This window comes from Manacus candei, unplaced genomic scaffold (assembly GCF_025592945.1).
Source record: "Manacus candei isolate 608988 ecotype Guabito, Panama unplaced genomic scaffold, ASM2559294v1 h1tg000126l, whole genome shotgun sequence".
Lineage (NCBI taxonomy): Eukaryota > Metazoa > Chordata > Aves > Passeriformes > Pipridae > Manacus > Manacus candei.
The window spans coordinates 2,505,012-2,520,158 of NW_026138174.1; the positions used below are offsets into that span (position 1 = coordinate 2,505,012).

The 15,147-nt window shown below is 41.3% G+C and overlaps 1 long non-coding RNA gene across 1 annotated transcript; it reads left to right on the plus strand.

Moving 5' to 3' along the window:
• Positions 1–5,721: 5,721 nt before the first annotated feature.
• On the plus strand, positions 5,722–14,462 carry LOC127462335 (uncharacterized). Its single transcript, XR_007900410.1, has 3 exons — positions 5,722–5,825; positions 11,974–12,026; positions 14,392–14,462. It is a non-coding gene; the product is annotated as an uncharacterized LOC127462335 (long non-coding RNA).
• Positions 14,463–15,147: the final 685 nt, after the last annotated feature.

Below are 15,147 nucleotides of genomic sequence, written 5' to 3' on the forward strand. Positions count from 1 at the left end.
TGCACAAAATCCAGTATTTTGGCATTTAAAGTGATGATTACTGGGTGCTGCAGTCTCTTCCCAAGTTTGTACTCCCTAGGACAGGGTTTTGTAGGGGCTGAGGAACCTACAGGAGGAGAGGGAAGCCTGAGAGACACTGGTGGGGTAACCTTGGAGACACCTGTGAACTGATGTCTCTACAAATCAGAAATCACGGGGAGGACAGTAATTAGATAGTAGATAATTTCATGTTAAGTAGATAATTTTCATGTTAATTATAGCAGAAAGAAAAGAAAACAAGTCATATTATCAAGAGCTGTACTAGGATTGGATTAATGAATTTTTTTCCAGCCATCCTAATTCATAAACAAATGTAACACATGGAATTATTGGTAAAGGGTGTTCATGAGATTACTATTCCATTGCTACTCTATTTAGGGCAGTAGATGGGGTGGCTGAAGTAGAACAACAGAACAACACTTTAAAATAAAGCAATGTTCATTAAAGCAATTGAAAAGAAACAATTAAATAATTTAAGCCTACAACTTCTAAAATATACAGATGAATAAAACTTCATGAAATGAAAGTCAAATGAGTGAAAGCAAATACATTATTGAATTATATACAACATATAATATATATAATCTATTATTACATATCATTATTATGCATTGTATATTATATATTACATATAATAACGTACTATATTATATTATATATATCTCATTAGTTTTAACAATGTTCCCATTTTTATCTGAAAGAATAAACTTTTATTTGTTTAATATTCATAGAGTGCTGAACATTCTTGTCTACAACCAGGTCTCTTGGGCACTGCAGTAATTAGTAATGAATTAGTAAAAGAAATAATGAGTAATGTGGAAGCCAACGTCTTCAATAAGAATAGGATTCCATTGTGGCATTTTTAGCCTATTACTAAGAACACAGAAAACTTCAAAGGATGTTTTTATTCCATAGTCGCAAGACAAGAGTAGGTCATTATGGAGATAATTTAGTAATCAGACTTACAGGGGTAATTCAATAATACATGTTTATGTAGCAAAGAAAAATTGTGTCAAGCAATATTGTTGTTTAATTAATATCAAAGATCCTTAAAAATAATAAAAAAAAATAAAAATAAATAGGCTGGATAGTACAATACAGTTAAATTAACACATTTAAATCTCTTAAGTAATGTTTTTACAAAATCAAAGTATAGGATTTGGAAAGAATGTTCAAGGTCATTTGCCAGTGAGTGCTCAAGGTCATTCAACATCCTCATGTGCATATTCCAGACAAGGTAGAACAATTTTCAAGGAGGTTGAGTTACAATAACTCTGTTCTGTATGAATGTCAAAATGGCCAGAGGAGTTCCAATTTAATAGAGGATTAGTGTTAAAAATAATGGAAAGTTAAAAATCCGTTCAGTTAAGTCCCACGTAAGGAGAAAGTTGAAATTAATTAATATGGAGATGGATTAAATGCTCGCAGGAAGTGCAGTGAGGTACTACCAGTGTTATTCTGGAGATTAGACACGATCTCCCAAAACATTGTTAAATGCAAAGCCCATATGACAAAAAGAACTAACTACTGACCAATTTCAGGTGCAGAAAATAAAAAATAATGCAAAACTCGGAGCTTCTGGTATTTAGTCATGGTAATCACTATCTGTTTAAATTATTGAGCCAGAAGAGAAATACAGCAGAATTCGAAAGAAGGTGGTATTTGCACACACTGAATGGTTTCCATAAATAGAAATGCAGAACACATTGGAAATGAATGTAAAAATGGGTTCTACTTTTTATTCAACACAGCATGAAGGTTTAGAGCAAGTCTAGGAATGATGAGGAAATTCTCCTTCCCTAGACCCTCAAACACACAGACAAGAGTTCTTATGAAAGGCAGAGAGGTAGTTTTTTTCCTTTTGCTTTTGTTACTTGATATGCAAACACAGATCAGAAGATGGACTGGGAATGAGCTAAACTGAACTTGTAGGAAAAGAAGGACACTGACAGCACTGGTAAATCCTCAGCCATGTTTAAATTGGTGATTCATTTTAGTGTAGTTAATGTCATAGTAGTATAACACTGTTGTGTACTTAGGAGTGTGGCTTTAATATGGCCAAAACCTTTTTTGTCCTGACAATTCTTTGACCTTCAGAATGAAAGCTAACCCCAAGAGAGTGAACTCAAAAATATGACATAATACATAGTACTCTGCATATTATTGTCAGACAAACAATTACTGCAAGAATTATGACTTCTTTGTACTTTAGCAACAATCAGACCGGTGCAAAAGTTAACTTAGTAAATTAGGTTGTGATTAAATTCAGTTTAAACAAACAAAACACCAACTATATTTTCTTACAGTTGCAACACACTGCATGTTTATTGTATGTATAATGCAAACAATTAAATTAGTTACTAAAGCAAATTTGTCTCAGGCATCAGATGTAAATCCTATAATCTAGCCCGATTATTGTTTTCAAGATGATTTAAAAATCTGGAGACTGCTTTGGAGCAGCCTCTTTTCTCATTTCCTTCTGGCACAGCCTTCTCAGTTAATACATGGAATGAGGATTCTGCACAGAAATCTGTGGAGGTGTGCTAAGGGTATTGATTTTGGCTATTCCTGAATTTTTGGAACAAGGATTTTGATTCCAGTCATGTCACTGTTCTAGAAAAGCAGGTTTTTTTCACTCTTCAAGGACAAAGTTCTGTATCCTCTGAACTGCAGAAATTCCCAGCAGAGTTTTTTAGTAATAAATATTGATTCATCTTCTCTCTGTCCTTTAGACTGAATTGCAGTAGCTCCTCCCTTTGATGTCCTAGCATCTTGTCATATGATTGTTAGTTTATATTGGTACCTTCAATTGTCAGGGAAGCACCAAAATCACAAATCTCTGTTCAGCCGGGGGGGGTCTTGTTTCCCACCAGTTCATCTTTCATCACAACCTCCTCCTGTGCCTTGAAGATTTCCCTCTTGAAGAATCTCCAGCCTTCCTGGTCTCCTTTGCCCTTCAAGACAGCCTCTCCTGTCAACCAGGCTCTTAAACAAGCTGAAGTCTGCCATCTGGAAGTTCAAGGTTGTGCTGATGACCCTCCAATTCTCCAGGAATTGGAAAAATCCTATAATTTCATGATCACTGTGCCCAAAATGGCCCCCAACCTTTACATCATCCACAAGTCCTTCTCCATTCACAAACAGGACTAGCAGGGCATTTCCCCTGGTTGTCTTCCTCACCAGCTGTGCCAGGAATTACCTTCCACACATCTGAAAAGCTGAAGTTTGTAGAGAACAAGGGCTAGCAATCGTGAGACTTATCAGATGTCTGCTGGAAATACCACACAGCAGAGATGAAACAGTCCAGGATGTTCCTGGAATGTATGGAAGGCTGTGCTTTTTCCAGCTGTGCCACGGTTTCCAGCTCGTCCTGTTTGTTGCCCATGCTGGGGGAATTGGTGTAGATGCACTAAAACCCAAATTTATGACCACCTTTCTTCTGGGGTGACCACTTTAATGGGCCTCAGTGGTTTCCAACCCATGAATAACCCTTGTTTCTTTGCTTCCAAGGGGATTTCCATCCCCTATGTCCACTGACACGGCAGACAGAAGGACCTCGCTGTCACCATCCCTCAAACATCAACGTGCCACCCCAGGCTTAGATCTTGTGAGCCTGGTTTATCCCCCTCCCCTATCAAATCTAGTTTAAAGCTCTCTCAGTGACCCCTGTTCACAAACTTGTTCACAAAGATTCTTTTCCCCTTTTAAGACAGGTGTACCCCATCTGTCACACAGACCAACCCAGGATCAGAACTCTGACAGTGACACCAGGCTTGGAGCCATATATTGGTCTGCTGACTCTTCCTGTTTCTTCCCTCATCATTCCCTGCAACTGGGAGGATAGAGTAGAACACTGCTTGTGCTCCTGATCCCTTAATCAGTTGTCCCCAGGACCTGAAGTCTCTTTTGATTGCCACCAGGATTCTTGTTGCAACTTCATTGCTGCCTACCTGATAAATCACTGATGGATAATGACCCAGGGGCTGTACCAGGGTGAGAAGCTTTCTCTGCACGTCTTTAACCTGGACCTTGGGGAGGTACTACCCTAAGAACTGTAAGAAGTGGTTCTGGTCTGCATTCTGGGCCTCTGTTCCCCTCAGGGGAGAGTTTCCTTTGACAATGACCCTTTTCTTTATGGAAGCAGTTTTGACACAGGACATAGACCAACTTAACCTTGGTGACTCCTCCAACCTCGATGAACCATTGTCCTCATCATTGTCTGGCTCCTCTTGCACTGGAATCACTTTGCCCTGCACAACACTTGGCATTATCTTAGGTAACTTTGAAAACACCTGCAACAATTTTCTCATTTATGTTGTTAACAAGAACTCAAATTCTCAGTTTTTGCTCCTCATCTTTATAAACATTCCTATGTTTAGTAGTAAATTTTTCATGTTGAAACCCATATTCATCAATTCACCTCAAAGACCCAGGTTTGCTACAGTCTGAGGGTCCATCTTACTGAGGCAATAGAAACATGCAGCTCTCAAAGGCACACAGGGGACTGATGTAACTAACTGCTCTCATAATTACTGCTCTTAACACCTCATGCAAAATGACAGGTATCTACTCATGGCAGGAAGGGAATGGAACTGGATATAAAACTGAGACTCTGTCCGTAGCAAGATGTCTCCATGTTCCAACTTTTTATCCCCTGCCATATCAAGTAAATGTTACTGTAAAATTGATAAGAATAATTTATAGAGCTTGCAAATGTATAGAGCTTGCAGGGCTTCTGGCAGTATTACATCATGGAGCTTTGCCTCAATGTATAGTTCTTATAAAATAAGAATTTGGGAGTGCTGGTTGGTCTCTTAATACAAAAACCATTTGTGTTTCTGTGGTTGTGTGACTAGAACAAAAAATCACTTGAGTGTTTGCCACGTTGATCTCAAACTCCGGGAACTTCTGTGGAAATAACACTTGTTTTGTAGAAATAACACTTCCTTGCACGTGTTTTGAACCACAGGAAGAGTGGCAGACTGGATGATTGGTTCATAAAGGGAAAACCTTCCCCCAAATAAAGTAGAATGACTGTGTTACTAACTCCCAGCAGTTTGGAGGCGTGCCTGTAGCCAGTCACATCATTTGTGGCTTCCTGGGTGTATTTGTAAGTGCTTGTCATAAAAGGTCTCATTCATTTTGGTACACAGAAGCTTGAATCAAAGCATTCTTTATACAACTCTTGAAAAGATGCTGTTGAAGTTGTGCTTTAAGAATAATTATGGTTGAATCTTTGGTCCACTATGTCTTATCAGAGTATTAATGAAGCAGCACAACCACCTAAACAGCCAAAGTTTAAGTTCAGGCACGGAAAGAAAAATGGAAGAGTGAAAGACTGTCTTTTCTGTCTTCTGGAATGTTTTAAAGAGACTATTTGTGATCAATAACAATTATATATTTTTCTCCTAGAAAAGAAGATTTGAAGGGGTCAAAGGGTTCTACATTAGGGTGCAAAACCTCATAATAATAAAAAAGCCATTCATGTCAAAAGGACGGTGGCATATGAGATTCACCCTGGTCAGGCACACATGATTCAAATCAGGTTGTTTGCTAATGCAGCTAGCTCATCTAAGTGGAGAATGGCAGAATTTTATATTCAACAAAAGCTTTTGTACCAGTGATATCACAGGAGCCTGTTTCATAGCGATTTCCCAATGACTTCATACCCACTCTGCATTCTGGGCACTGGGCAGATTGCACCCCCTGCACTTGGAGACATGACAGAATAAGGCTCGATGGGACATGATTCGGGCAGATTGGGCTTCAGGCAAAACTACCTCCAGGTAAGATTCTATCCCAGACATTCAATAAAATTATAGAATCGTAGAATCCTTGAATGATTTAGTTTGGAAGGGACCTTAAAGATCATCTTGTTCCAACCCTGCCATGGGCAGGGACACCTTTCACTAGACCAGGTTGCTCAGAGCCCCATCCAACCTGGCCTTTAACACTTCCAGGGATCCAGAGGCAGCCACAGCTTCTCTGGGCAGCCTGAGCCAGGTCCTCACCACCCTCACAGGGAACAATTTCTTCCATAAATACCAACTTCCCTCAGGTCATTTGTGGTTGAAAGAAAGGCCTGGTGAGCTGGTTATTGAGGTGTGTGCCTACAGCAGCCTGTGGAAAATCACTGCTCAGGAAACTAGGGAACTTGATTTTATCAGTGCAGAGTCTTCAAAGCTGCAAATGAACCAACCCTTGAACAAATGCCCTCAATAACAGGGCGTGTTGCAGAAGAGGGAAGTCCTTTGGCATGTCTGTCTTCTCTCTGCAACATATTCACTTTGCTTGTGCTATGGGTTGAGCAGTTGCTCATTTGTCACATATTGCATCTGGAGTGACTCCAAGGAAACTGGGAGATTGTCTCATTGACATCTGGTTGCTGACATATTAACAAGAACTTTGGCTTCTGTTTCTCACTTCCCTTCCTGAGATGGTTATATGTTGAACAGTACCAGCGCAAGGATCAACAAAACTTCACAAGCTCCTGTGAAGTCAGGAGCCACAAGAGCTGGTCACAATTCACAGAGTGTTTCTACTCCGCTACATGATAAAATATACTTCTCTCCTCTTTCTTTTTCGATTCTTTTTTCTTTGTGCAAATGTTGGTAGAAAAAGAGCTTGCAGTTTGATTCCTTCAAGTGTTTGTGTTGGGAGAGCTCTTGTCGCATATGTTCACAGAGAGAGAACATAAAAGGGGCCTGAGGATAGACAAAAAATCTGTCTGACTATCTGACAAATAGTTACAGAAACATTTTGCATATTTACCCATCTTCTAAAAGAAACATATTGCTATGCAACAAAAATGTGTTTACTATAAAATGACATAGACAGTAGCGCTCAGAACATACTTGAAAGAGCTGGATTTTGTAAGCAGCTCATTTGCATAGAGACACAAGAACATTTGAAGCCTATGAGACAGCATCAAGGAATAAAAAGACGTCCCCTGGGACCAGTCTCCATTAACCTTAGGTTTGCATGGTTTTCTTTTCCTCTCAGGACTGAATATTTGTTTAACTATTAAATCAATTCATGAAATCATTCTGTGTCCTTAAAAGTCTAGTGAGTTACTGCCGTGCCACCAGATTAGTCTAAATTCCTCTTGGACTGATGCTAAATTTAATAACTCTGTTATATCACTGGCAACTTATATTTCTATAATTTCATGCAAAATAAATTCCTTCTCACTTATGGGGTAATGCTCCTTCTCAGTTACAGCCTGAGACCTGCTGATTTTTTACTTAGTTATCCCAATAGATGGTTGGCATTCAGATTCATTTTTTCCTCTCTCCTCGTCCAGGCTGTGCCTCAGTGAAGCATCAAATTGAAGCCAAATGGATGTAGCATATTCAAATTTCAACCTTGTTACTGAAGGGAATGCCAAGAGTTTAAAAAATGTCAGGCCTTTGAGATTGAAGAATAAGATGCTGGGAAAGAAAACTTTCAAACTCAGCAAGATGATGACTTTTACCTCTGGGAGTTGGATATAAAAATCTCTAAGTAGCTAAATGAAAGATGTCCTCAAGCACTAATGATAATAGAATGCTAAATGTAGATATTATGATGCATATAAAACCCAGAAAATAATTTCATTATGCAATTAAGTGGCTAAAATCCTTCTTCCCAATCCAACACTTCAAACTACTACGTGAGAAAAGAGGCTTTGGAAATCTAACCAAAATAACAAGTTTCAGTCACTTATAGTTAATGTGAGATTAAATATATTTTGCTCAGGGATTTGTTAGCAGAAAAGAGAGATTTTTCACCTCTGAATAGCTATGTCAGAGCACATCTGGGCTTAGAGCTCAAAGTTGTTGCCTTTTCTATGTAGCTGTGCAGTAGTTTCTCTAATTTCAGGTTGTTTTCCTGGTAAATACAAACTTTTTCTGCTGGTTGCAGAGCAAGAGATGAAAGTTCCCTGTCGGTTTGATTGAACAGCTCATGGACTTGCAAATTTGAGCTTAAAGGTAAAAACAGAAGTCTCTCTAAAATATTACTTTCCCAGGGACCATCTGGATTTTTCAGTGGCACTTGCAGAGGTTGGTGCTATCCCTGATTTATGTCTCAAAAAGTGACATTAGAGCTGTCTGAGGCTAAACAGGAGACTGGATGCCAACCAGGTCCAGAAAGGGAAAGCACTAAAATGGAGCGGGGTGGATGGTCACACTGGAGAATGTGAGATGTAACATGGTCACAAGGAATATTCATGTTGGTGTGCATGACATGGGCACAATATTCTGATGAAGGCTGCAAAAGTTCCAGCTTGTCTAGGTCTACGAAGATCTTAAAGAACAAATTAAGCTGCCACCTATTTGTAGTAACTGAATATTAACAGTGACCCTGTTTTGGGACAGGGACAACCAACTAGATTGGCTTTTATGTTGCTTTAAAGTTGTGTTTTCCTGTGATTCAAGGTCGTCTCTGTCTACAGTTGTGCTTTCTTAATCCCTAACATTCACACAACAATTAAAAAAGATGTCCAGTATATCTGATAACATATCTTTTTCTAAGCAAGATTATGATGACAGCTTAAATCATAAGATAGCAATATATATTAATAATAAAGATGTAATATGGGTAATCTAAAACTAGGCAAGGAAGAGCAATTAACACCTGTAGCATCAGCGTCCCGAGGGGCTTTATTTTTCTGTTTACAGGCCACATCTTCTCTGCACCAGCGATACTACATGAAATGGAGTTCTAACTAAGAGACATTTCATTCAGAGCAAATATTGAAACTTTACAGATGCTTGCCTGCAGCTGTACAGAAAAGACAAACAGCCTGCAGACACGCCGGCCCCACAGAGCTTTTTTCTTGCTTAGTTTTAGCAAGCTAATATGAATATCTACACAGATGGAAAACGAGAGCTGGGATGAGATGTTAATAGAACCCACTGGGAATCAGGGGCCTGATGTTGCCAGAAGCAAAGTCCCTTCAACTCTCCGTGCAGTGGGGGAGACGTGAGGGTGCACAACACTCTGCTGAAACACACCACAGAGAACAAGATCTGTCGAAGCCCCATCTTGGCAGTGTTGGAAGGAAGCAAGGTGGTTGTGCAAACACCTACAGAAATAATGCACGGAAAGAAATCAGGAGGGAGAGCCTGCTCAGTGGCTCAATGCCCCGGGTGTGTGTCACAGAGGAAATTTGGCTCCTATAGAGAGCCACGTGTTTGTATCCCAGAAGAGGCCACGACCCAGTAATGTGAACTGACAGCCCAGAAAGCCAAACCATCCCCCTGGGCTGCAGGTGAGGAGGGGATTCTGCCCCTCTGCCCTCTCAGGTGAGACCCCACCTGCAGAGCTGCCTCCAGCCCCAGAGGCCCAGCACAGGAAGGACATGGAGCTGCTGGAGCGAGTCCAGAGGAGGCACCAAGATGATCAGAGGGATGGAGCAGCTCTGCTATGCACACAGGCTGAAAGAGCTGTCTGAGTTCAGCCTGGATAAGAGAAGGCTCTGGGGACACCTTATAGCAACCTTCCAGTACCTAAAAGGGGCCTACAGGAAGGCTGGAGAGGGGCTGTTTACAAGGGCATATAGTGATAGTACAAGGGGGAATGGCTTCAATATGAAAAAGGAGAGGGTTAGGTAAGGTATTAGGAAGAATTTCTTTGCTGTGAGGGTGGTGAGGCACTGGAATGGGTTTCCCAGAGAATCTTTGGATGCCCCAGAGTGTTAAAGGATGGGTTGGATGAAGCTCTGAACGATCTGGACTAGTGGAAGGTGTCTCTGCCCACAGCAGGAGGGTTGGAACTATGTGATCTTTAAGGTCCCTTCTAACACAAATCATTCTATGATTCTGTGCTTTGGGCCTGGAATAGAGAGGTTAAATTTTTCCTGGTGTGGATGGACAGCAGAATGACCCCATAGTGCAGTAAGCCTGGTCCTCAGCTTCACTTCATTTCCTCTGGCTGGACTCCGTAATGTCCTTGAGAGCACAACCCCTCCTGGAGCTTTGGCTGCTGGGCCACAGGGGCAGCTTACACACAGTGCAGCTGAGGGCTGCTTCTGCCAGGATACTCTGATGGAAGGTGACTCCCTGGGGTCCAGGAACATCGGGGGCTCCCCATGGTGGGTGTCAGATCAGGGGCTGGCATCCAGAGCCTGTCCCACACCTCCAACCAGAGGCAAGGCAGTCAGGAAACACCAGGGGACAGCCCCACCCACGGGCATTGGGCAACTCTCTGGGAGTGGGATGGGATGTTATCCCATGGATGGGGTCATGGTCATGCCCATGGACAGAACTGGATCAGATCCAGCCCCTGCCTCATCACCACAGGCTTGGCTGATGTCCGGCTGTCAGTCCCAACCCTGCTGCCCACAGGACACCCACAATCCTGGCCAGTGCTGCTCCCTGACACTCAGCCTCTCTTTTGCTCTTAGTAACAAACCTCGAGGGGTTACACAGGTTTAGCCTCACCCAGCTGGTGCTTAAAATTCATAAATCAGGACTCAAAACTCCTCTTCCTTCGTAACCACAGCCATTTATCCAACCACCACTGCTGTGTGCAGCTGTGCCACTTGCCTCTGCACCTCTCCTTACTTCTGTGAGGACGAGCTTCACGCACAAACAGCCTCCAAACTACTTCTGAGAAGGTGATTACCCAGCTGCAGGTCCTGCCTGCCTCTGTCTTTATGGACAGTGCCGTCCTTCAAAGCCCCCTCAGCTCACGCCACAGGAGCCTCCCCTTCCCTCGCCATCTCCAAGGAAAGAGGATGTGCCACAAACCTTCCTCCTCCCTGCTGGCTGCCCCCAGCGTGGGCCGACAAAGTTTTAACCTCTAATCTGGTGTGGGAGTGGGAATTTGATCGACAGGCTCCAGCTCTGACACAGGAGGCCAAAAGCCTTTGAGGAATATGACTGTCTTCCTTATTAAGCCTGCCCAATTCCAGCCAACGGAGTTCTCAAACTAATCTCTGGTAATAGCTGCAGAAAGGGTCACTGCTTGAAAGGCACAACGTGATCGAGTGTTCCCTGGTGTTCTACTTTTCCATCTTCTTTCTTCCCTTTGAACTGGAAGACCGTGGGCAATAGGGATAATATTTCTCCGTGTGTGTGGAAAATACCTCACTAGGAAAACTAATTTATTCAGACGGAAATATCTTCCTTTTTCTAAATATGCAGAAAATCAAATGCACAGCGGAGTAGTAAAAAGGAGGGTTTTCCTTGGTTACAGTTTATTGCAGTGAAATTCCCTACTGTGCCAGAAGAAATGTCACAGTAGTGAGCAATGTCACAGAGGTCCCAGAAAAGAGCAAATTTTGGGTGAATATCATTCCATTTTTATTGTGAAACAGAATCACTGTTCTTAGGAAGCTTTAAAATGAGCTTTTCTACAAAAGAGTATATTTTCCTCCCTTGCAAGAATCGTATGTTTTGACATGTTAAAAGTTGAAAAGAAGGGAAAAAAAAAGACTTGTATATCAAGAATATATAAATTGATTATACCATACTGTATATGTCAAGAACATGCTGTATACTTCTGGGTGGGAAGTGTTGCAGAGTCCCTCAGTTAGGTTGGAAATAACCCATTGGAAGGTTTCTTTACTGAAGTTGCAGCCAAACAAAAGTATTTTGGTTTCAGAGACAGTGTAGTAAACCAAAGCAGAATTTGAATTTCTGTTTAGTTTCCTGCAGTGCTCCACAACTCCATGTATTATGCACGTAGGGGGCTTTTGATTTCCTTTTATAAAACATGCCTGGAAAATCAGCATTTTTTGCGGTCCCGGATCCATCCTCTCCTCTGTGGTCAGGGATTTTCAGGGCTTACATGATTCTGATACAAGTCAGTGACCTAAGTGCTGAGGCTTATTTCTCTCTTACAATTTAAAAATTGTTCAATATGAAAAAAAATCAGATTTTAAAACCATGGAAAATGTTGGCTATCCATTCAAACATCTTAAAAACATTATTTGGTGTTTTCTTGCAGTGTTGTCATTTATTCAGTAACAGACTCAGTGGTCCAACCTAACAGATTTTGTGGTGAGTTGGTTTTTATTGCACTTTCAAGCTGTTCTCTGAGTGTGTTTGTGTGTGATCACATGCGTGTACACACCTGAAAATATCAGCACATTTGGTGCTGCATCAGTAAAAAAATAATTAATTCTGTCACTTATGTGAGAATCTGCAGTAAACTGTGTGTAAAAACCCATTGGATAAATACATTTTGTGCCATAAAATTCTATCACCTGCTAAGGCAGGTGTTGATGCTTCAAGAATACGCACACACACACTGCAGACAGTGTTGCAGACTGAAACCTGGAGTGTGTTTGTGTTCTTGTAGCTCTCCCTTTAACATTTGATTATTTGTTCAGGGCCGGTGGTGTTGCTGCTGCTTATCTGTATATTGACATGATTGGTTCCATGTAGAGCACTTGCTTGTTTCTAACTTTGTTTGAAAAGACTATTTCAAGATGATGCCAGTGGGGGTGGGGGCGTGAGAGGAAGAGAGGGAGAGAATATTTTTAATTAGTTTTGTGTAGGCAGGAGGGAGAGGACGGACGTACATTGTAAACGTATCATCTTTTTTTTTTTTACATTTTTCTCGTGATCTCAAGCAGCAAATAGACCAATCCCGACAGCCCTGTAGCTTTATTTGTGCTGTTTTTGGAAGGCTTGGCACTGCTAAGCACCCTTATTGTTGTTCCTGCTTGACATTCCCCGTCCTTGACATCTCCCCCTCCTTGAATCGATGATGACTGCCATCTCAGCCCTCGGGCTCCTCCACGGCTGCTTTCAACTGAGCAAGCCTCGCCCCTTATTTCTTGCTGCCCTACTTTTGCCCCTTGCCACCCCCTCTTTTAAAGTCTGCAGCAACTTTAATTCAGCTTTGCGAGCGTGTCGTGGAGAGACGTTTTGGGAGGTGGGAGGTTTGTACACCCGGGTGGATCCCTGGTGGAAATTTCCTTGTGTTGGTGGGGTTGTTGAGGGGACTGGCTGCAACCAGCCTGGTCTGACACAACATGGCAGCTTGAGACAAGTCACTTGTCTGGGTAATACATTTAAATATAAATATATATATATACAAAAAAAGCAGTTTATGGTACCAGTGCAGTATCTGGATGGATATGGCCATCATGGAGTAATCGTGCCCATAGGGGATCGTGAGCTCTGGTTTCTTCTTGGTGCTTGATTACACCCTCAAGGACATGATTATCCCCTGCCAGTAGTCATATTTCTTGTTGTATCTCATAGCTTAATTGCAACAGCATAGCAAAAAAAATAAGGAAAAGGGAAAAAAAATAGTAGAGCTCAGGTGAGATATTGCTGAAATCACCGTAAGAGGCTGCGATGGTTTCTGAGCTGCCAGCTATGTATGTTAATTAACCCTTCTCAGAGGAAATCCACAGAGCTGTTCTTCCAAGAGAGATTCCCCCCGCTCCTCACACACACAGATATGTGGTGTAGTCTCTCTCTTGGTATCTCGTGCACTGCTCCAGGCTCTTGATGTCAAAATACACCAGCTGAGAATGTAGGATAAGAACAGCCGTAGGCTTTCCTCTGGTCCTCAAGACATTTCAAATCTATATTTCCCTGATTAGTATAATACCCTGCTTCATCAGGAGCACAAATATTATTTTTTTTTCCTCCTGGTCTCCAAATGGGCAACTTTTACAGCAGTACGTGGAAAGCCTTAAAATAAAGAAAACAGAAAAACGTAGAAAACTCACCTGGGAGTCCAGAGCTCTAACCTATATTTACTTTTTCCATTGTGAGAAACATTTAAACAATTCCTTAACATTTATAACTGCACATCTGTTTGAAATAATTGAAACGGAAACGTTAAAAGAAATTACATTTTGCTAATCCATTTACAATGGTATAAATTGCTTCTCATAGCCAACTGCCAGACTGGCTGTTTTATTTAATAACTTTAATGCTGAGGTTCCCTCAGGCAAGGAGACAGTTTATCCCACCAACTGCAGGAGGTTTTACTGAAGTGTCCCCTGGCTATTGTCCAGGGAGTGTGAAGGAGCTCAGCTAACAGGTTCACTTGCACTCCCTGTCTCTGGGAAATAGAGCTGTTATATGTTTCAATGCAAACTAATTCCAAGTGAAAGAGGAAAAGGTGCAAACAATGCATCCTGGCAGATCAGACTGTTTTATTAGTGTACCACTGTGGCTGGGTGGCCAATAATTTATCATTATAAAATATGTTATTACATTTTGAGAGCCAGCGACTGAGCAATGATGACCTTTCTCCCCAGCAGAATCACGGATACATCTCAAATTTAAAGGACTCTCAAGCAGAAATAATGTCCAGTGGGATAACTCCCAAGCACAGCCGTTTGATAGTCATTGTTTTCCACACTACAACTGTATCTATAGCTTTTTTTCTCATATTCAGTGGTGTCATGGAAGATAACTCTCTCTCCCACGTCTCCATGATGAGCTGCTGCATTAGGCTGACTTTTTTTTCAGGATGTGAGTAAATATGATTTTCTTGGCTATGATCCTTTTTTTCTTTTTCTTTTTGTGAGTTTTTTGATTTAAGTGGAATCTCTCAGTGCAGGGAAGATCAGGATACAGCCCATTTTCCCTGTTGTGAATTTCTACAGTGCCTCAGTCTCTTTAGCTCATCATGAAGGACAGTGTTAGATTCAGGCTTGGCCCCTCTCAGTTCAGCACACTGTTAGTTCCTTCAGCATGTGATACACTAGAGGAGCCTCAGATTTCTCCAAAATTCGAAAAGTTGCTGACTAACACAAGTGAATGCACTTTTCAATACACTGTTCTGCTCTGCACATTTAAATGCTGCCAAACAATTGTTTCTGAGGCTCAAAAGAACTTGCTCTTTCTTACAATGTGGAAGACTGCAGAAACACCTTTAAAATGATTTTTTTAATAAGTTTCATAAGCAGAATACAAAGAAATTTGCGAAGTGTATTAAAAATACGTGGAATCCATGTTTTTGATTAAAAATAATTAAACATTGTTGAAAACAGCAGAGGCATTATCAGCCATGTCTGTGTTTTCAGATTGTATCGATCATAACTGCTAACCATCTATGACTTATATGGGATCATAACTGCTTCTTTTTATCATTCCACTCAAAGAAACACATTTTTATTTTTAGGAAAGTTGCCCTGAGGCAAAGACTAGA